General features: G+C 45.5%; 1 pseudogene; it reads left to right on the top strand.

Moving 5' to 3' along the window:
• The first annotated feature begins 271 nt into the window (after nucleotides 1–271).
• On the top strand, nucleotides 272–1,193 carry LOC140896812 (olfactory receptor 51G2-like; annotated as a pseudogene).
• The last annotated feature ends 5,976 nt before the right edge of the window (nucleotides 1,194–7,169 follow it).

Genomic DNA, 7,169 nt, shown 5'->3' with positions numbered 1-7,169 from the left:
CTATTGCAAGGCTTCTTCCACCTTCCTTTGCAGGATCCCTTACTGGCTACTGGACTAGGCAGACTGTAGGTCTGATCCAGTCTGGCAGTGCCTATCTTCCTATTGGTGGTATAAATCCAAGACATTTTTTTGCTGATTTTCCTTGAGGTCCTGGGAATTTCTAGATTTGTACTGAGAGCAGAAAGATGTCTCTCTAAATATCATCTAGTCTCCTGTTCTTTTTCTTTTCAGGAACGAAAGTTCAAAAGTCCCCGCACCTGCCCAGTACATTATGTCAGCTGTCAATGACACTAAATTTAACTCTGTAATGTTCCTTGTCACTGGGATACTTGGGCTGGAAGACATCCACCTCTGGATCTCTATCCCCTTCTGCTTCATGTATGTTATTTCAATAGTAGGAAATTCAGTCATTCTGTTCTTTATAAAAACAGATCCAAGCCTCCATGAGCCCATGTACATTTTCCTTTCCACGTTGGCTGTCACGGACCTTGGCTTATCCATAACCACCATACCGACGATACTGGGCATATACTTGTTTAACTCTAGGGGAATCAGCCTTGATGCCTGTTTTGCTCAGATGTTCTTCATCCACTCACTTTCAAAAATTGAATCCTCTGTCCTCTTGTTGATGGCCTTTGAACTCTTCATCGCATAACCCACTGAGATATGCCTCCATCTTAACTCCATCGAGAATAGCCATGATGGGCTGGTGGCTGTGGTAAAATCGGTGGTACTAATACTCCCATTCTCCTGAAACAGTTCTGATACTGTCGAGAAAATGTCCTCTCCCATTCCTACTGCCTCAACCCGGACATCCTGAAGGTGGCTTGTTCAGACATCTCAGTGAACAGCATCCAAGGTTTGTTTGCTAAAGTCATCACAGTTGGGTTGGACTCGTTCCTCATCTTCCTCTCTTATGTGATGATCCTCAAAACAGTGCTGAGCATCACATCCCACAGAGAGTGCCTCAGGGCCCTAAACACCTGCGTCTCCCACCTCTACGCTGTCGTGCTCTTTTACATATCAGACTTCAACCTGGCTTTGATACACAGATTCGGGAATAGCTCTTCTCACTTGCTTCCGATTATCCTGGGCTACATCTACCTGCTGGTCCCTCTCCAATGAACCCCATTGTGTACAGTGTGAAAAGCAAACACCTTCATGAGAGGATAATCGGGCCATTTGTCAAGTGAAGGGTCAGTTCATCACCTGGCTCCAGTGCTGGTGTCATGGGAGAGGAAAAACACGAGCGATGGGCATGGCCATGTATTCCATCCTGTTTCCTCTTCCCCTGAGGCCCTTTCCTCTGCCCTGTCTCTTCCCTGAAGACCACACCTCTACTGTTCCCCTTTACCCGAGACTCTGCCTCCTTTCCATGCTGGAAGCCAGAGCCAGGCCTTGGTAAAATCTGCTAAGGGAACTAGGATGCTCCACACCCTCCACATTTTATCCCCCAGGATGTACAAGTCAGGGAATGTGGAGAATCTTGGTCTCCCCCCAGCAACCTTTGCTCCCAGAGCAGCTCTTACAATGGCCCAACTGTGGCCTGGCTGAGAGGCGGAGCCTCGGGGAAAGTGGAGGAGCAAGAGGCTGGGCTTAATGAGAAGATAAATAAATAAATGCCACCCCACAAAGGGGTATCTTGTTTTAAGTATCCGAGGCTGAGAGTAAGTCATTGCAAGGACCTTAGAGGGACGGGCAGGGTTCCTGCAGGGCCACCTCAGATCCCAAGGGGGCACTCTGGGATGGCCCCCATCCACAGGGATTTGGGCAAAGTGGGCTGTAGTCCTGGAAGCCGTTACCAACGGGCAGATGTCATCCCAGCCCCCAGGCTGCTCTAAACTCTGCTGAGGCAGGGAGAAAACAGGCCAGCGAATCAGACCTCTGTAACATGTAAAATGTGACCTCTGTAAAATGTGGTGGAATCTCCTTCCTTAGAAGTTTTTAAGGTCAGACTTGACAAAGCCCTGGCCGGGATGATTTAATTGGGTATGGGTCCTGCTTTTGAGCAGGGGGTTGGACTAGATGACCTCCTGAGGTCCCTTCCAACCCTGATATTCTATGATTCTATTATTCTAACTGGCACATGGCCATCCCCACTCTATATAGCGCAGGGGGGAGCTCTCCTGGCGCAGCAGAGAATGCAACCAGGCCTGTCACTGCTCATGTGTCTGGAAGGCTGGTCCTGCTGTCTGGGCACAGCTCTGTAACTCCAGAGAGCTGAGTTTGATTCCCAGGCCATGCGTGGCTGTGGACAAGCCATTGGATATCTCTGCACAGGTGGATAATAGCCTTGCCCTGCCTCACAGCAGTGGTGGAAGGATATGTACAGTCAATGCAGTTAGATACTCTGAGACCCTAAGATCAGGGCGGTGTCAGGGTTCCACAGAGCAACACCTCTGACATTTGTCTATAAAAGGCCTCTTACCACAGCCTCCTGTGACAGCTGGCTTCTGGGAAGCCCCATGACTCCAGCCCCTTCGTGTCTGTGGCAGATGTGGGGGTGACAGTGAAGGTTAAGTAGTGGATTTCTGAGAGTAATATTGGAGTGCTGCAGGGAGGTTCAGCACAGTCACAGAACCAGTGATTGTAAGCCATTAAGGCTAAATGGTTCTAACTGACAAACTATGTATTAACAGCCATGGGGGACCTCATCTTTAATGGTCTGGTTGAGCGAAAGCAGACTGAAGGCAAAGGTCAGCTTCACACCTAGGCCCTGTAACAAAGACATGGATAAGAATGTCATGAGAGGGCCCAGGATCACAGGGTTTCAGTAAAGGTTGCTTCCAGAAGAAAGGGACAAAAAACAAACAGATAGGAAGATGCTCTTAGAGACACAGAGAGACTAGGCTGGGTCCCAAGAGCTCCTTGTCTTCCCAAAAGACTATAAGTTGGGCCAATTCTATTTGATAATAAACCTACTCATTTTAAGGAGGCTGGGGGTGACTATATAGCTCTGGTCACAAGTAAGAGTCTCAAGTGTCCAATCAGTGCTGCTTGTTGATAAGCTTTTATCTTTGGTAGGATGCTGTTCCCAGATCAAAGAGCGAGACAATTAAGAACATAAGAATGGCCCTACTGGGTCAGAACAAAGGTCCATCTAGCCCAGTATCCTGTCTTCCAATAGTGGCCAATGCCAGGTGCCCCAGAGTGAATTAACAGAACAGGCAATCATCAAGTGACCCATCCCTTGTCACCCATTCCTAACTTCTGGGAAAAGCAAGCCAGAGATACCATCCCTGCCCATCTGGGCTAATAGGCACTGAAAGACCTCCTCTCCACTAATTTATCTAGTTCTTCTTTGATCTCTGTTATAATCTTGGCCTTCACTAAATCCTCTGGCAAGGAGTTCCATAGGGTGGCTGTGCGTTATGTGAAGAGATACTTCCTTTTGTTGTTTTAAACCTGCTGCCTATTAGTTTCATTTGGCAATCCCTAGTTCTTGTGTTATGAGAAGGAGTAAATAACACTTCCCTATGTACTTTCTCCACACCTATCATGATTAAATTGTGAGATTCCTCTCATGACAGGAAATGATCTGGTTTATAGAGCAAAGAGACCATACATCCTGGTTTCATTGTAGCAATCTTGAGCCTTCTAGGCCAGCATATATTCTTGTTGAGTGATAGTTGCTATTCTGAATGCTTACATTCTCCAGTTGCATCCAAAATAGAAATTCACTCAAGAGAATAAATCATAGATTCATAGAATTTAAGGAAAGAAGGGACCATTAGATTATCGAGTCCGACCTCCTGGAAAATTTTCTCCCAGTTTACCCCCATATTGAGCCCAATGATTTCTTTTTGACTAAAGCATCGCTTCTGTTCCTCTAAAGCCTATCTTTTAGGAAGGCCTCTGTCAAGGTTCCTTCCCCACTCTGAACTCTAGGGTACAGATGTGGGGACCTGCATGAAAACCTCCTAAGCTTACTTTTACCAGCTTAGGTTAAAACTTCCCCAAGGTACAAACTATTTTACCCTTGGACTTCCACTGCCACCACCAAACTTTATCTGGGTTCCTGAAAAAACAGTTTGGACACATCTTTCCCCCCAAAATCCTCCCAACCCTTGCACCCCACTTCCTGGGGAAGGTTTGGTAAAAATCCTCACCAATTTGCATAGGTGACCACAGACCCAAACCCTTGGATCTTAGAACAATGAAAAAGCATTCAGTTTCCTTACAAGAAGCCTTTTCATAGAAGTAAAAAGAAAAGAATCACCTCTGTAAAATCAGGATGGTGAATACCTTACAGGGTAATTAGATTCAAAACATAGAGAATCCCTCTAGGCAAAACCTTACGTTACAAAAAAGACACACAGACAGGAATAGTTATTCTATTCAGCACAGCTATTTTCTCAGCCATTTAATGAAATCATAATCTAACACGTACCTAGCTAAATTACTTACTGAGTTCTAAGACTCCATTCCTGGTCTGTCTCCAGCAAAAGCTTCACATAGACAGACAGAGACCCTTTGTTTCTCTCCCTCCTCCCAGCTTTTGAAAGTATCTTGTCTCCTCATTGGTCATTTTGGTCAGGTGCCAGCGAGGTTACCTTTAGCTTCTTAACCCTTTACAGGTGAGAGGATTTTTCCTCTGGCCAGGAGGAATTTTAAAGGGGTTTACCCTTCCATCTATATTTATGACAGCATCTAATACTGGTTTAGAGATCAGGAGAATCCACAACGTCCTTTGAGAGTTTGTTCCCCTGGTTAATTACCAACACAGTCAAAAATATGTGTTCCTCTTTTCCAAATCTAAGTTCTCTGGCTTCAGTTTTCAGCCATTGGTCCTTGTTATACCTTTCCCTGCTAGGTTAAAGAGCCCATTAGTACCTGGTATTTCATTCCTGTAAAAGTGCTTTTACACCGTTATCATGTCAGTTCTGAATCTTCCCTAGTTCAACTCACTACATGCCAGTTTATACAGTCAAGGGTAAGCTGGAACTGACCAAGGAGGAGAAAGATGTATTAGTCAGTCCCAGGATGACTGTGAGCCACCTGTGTCCTGCAGGAGTTAACAAAAAGCAAATGAGATCCTTGAATGTGTCAGGCAAGATAGGGAAGATAGGGAAGTATTAATATCCTTGTAACCCTCCTACCAACACTACAAGAAAAAGAATTCTGTGTGGACTGTTCCTGATGGTCGAAATGACAGACTGGACTTCTACATAGAGTGCTTCCGCAGACGTGCACAGGCTGAAATGGTGAACAAACAGCATTACTGGCCCCATAACCTCATCTGTACAAAATGCAATGTCATCCACAGCCTCAGAAACAACTCTGATATTATAATCAAAGGGGCTGACAAAGGAGGTGCTGTAATCATAATGAACAGGTTGTATTATGAACAGGAAGCTGCCAGGCAACTCTCCAGCCCCACATTCTACAGACCATTATCCTCTGATCCCACTGATGGTTACCAAAAGAAACTACACAATCTGCTGAAGAAACTCCCTGCTATAGCACGGGAACAAATCTACATGGACAAACCCCTAGAGCCCCAACCAGGGGTATTCTATCTACTACCAAAGATCCATAAACCTGGAAACCCTGGACGCCCCATCATCTCAGGCATTGGCACCCTAACAGCAGGATTATCGGGCTATTTGGACTCTCTCCTCCAACCCTACGCTACCAGCATGCCTAGCTATCTTCGAGATACTACCGACTTCCTGAGGAAACTACAATGCATTGATGATCTTCCTGAAAACACCATCCTGGCCACCATTTATGTAGAAGCTCTTTACACCAATATTCCACAAGAGGATGGACTACAAGCTCTCAGGAACACTATCCCTGATGAGGCCATGGCAGACCTGGTGGCTGAGATTTGTGACTTTGTCTTCACCCACAACCATTTCAGATTTGGGGACAACTTATACCTTCAAGTCAGCAGCACTGCTATGGGTACCCACATGGCCCCACAGGATGCCAAAATTTTTATGGTTGACTTAGAACAACGCTTCCTCATCTCTCGTCCCCTAATGCCCCTACTCTACTTGCACTATATTGATGATATCTTCATCATCTGGACCAACGGGAAGGAGGCCCTTGAAGAATTCCACCTGAATTTCAACCATTTCCACCCCATATCAACCTCAGCCTGGACCAGTCCACATAAGAGATCCACTTCCTGGACACTACAGTTCAAATAAGTGATGGTCACATAAACACCACCCTATACTGGAAACCTACTGACTGCTATATTTATCTACATGCCTCCAGCTTTGATCCAGGACACATCACACCATCCATTGTCTACAACCAAGCCCTAAGATACAACCAAATTGGCTCCGATCCCTCAGACAGAGACAAACACATACAAGATCTTTATCAAACATTCTTAAAACTACAATACCCATAGGGAGAAGTGAGGAAACAGACTGACAGAGCCAGAAGGGTACCCAGAAGTCACCTACTACAAGACAGGCCCAACAAAGAAAATAACAGAACGCCACTGGCCATCACGTACAGCCCCCAGCTAAAACCTCTCCAGCACATCATCAATGACCTACAACCTATCCTGTAAAATGATCCCTCACTCTCAATCTAGGGAGGCAGGCCAGTGTTCGCTTACAGATAGCCCCCCAACCTGAAGCAAATAGTCACCAGCAACTATGCACCACACCACAGAAACACTAACCCAGGAACCATTCCCTGTAACAAACTCCATTGCCTACTCTGTCCCCATATCTACTCTAGTGACACCATCAGAGGACCCAGCCACATGAGCCACGCCATCAGAGGCTCATTCACTTGCACATCTACCAATGTGGTATATGCCATCATGTGCCAGCAATGCCCCTCTGCCATGTACATTGGCCAAACCGGACAGTCTCTATGTAAAAGAATAAATGGTCACAAATCAGACATCAGGAATAGTAACATACAAAAGCCAGTAGGAGAACACTTCAATCTCCCTGGTCATTCTTTAACAGATTTAAAAGTAACCATACTTCAACAAAATAATGTCAAAAACAGATTTCAAAGAGAAACTGCAAAACTAAAATTCATTTGCAAATTTAACACCATTAAATAAGAGGAAAATGCAGGGCTTGAATAAGGGAAAAACGCACTTGGTGGAAGGGTGCTTGACCAATTGTGGGTTGCAGAAAAACCTGAGTGTCTCTGGATTAAGTTTAGAAGTGTGAGCAACAGGAGTGGTGTAG

This window comes from Lepidochelys kempii, chromosome 1, assembly GCF_965140285.1.
Source record: "Lepidochelys kempii isolate rLepKem1 chromosome 1, rLepKem1.hap1, whole genome shotgun sequence".
NCBI lineage: Eukaryota > Metazoa > Chordata > Testudines > Cheloniidae > Lepidochelys > Lepidochelys kempii.
The sequence above is the reverse complement of the archived record's forward strand: the minus strand, read 5'-3'. Positions and strand labels throughout refer to the sequence as shown.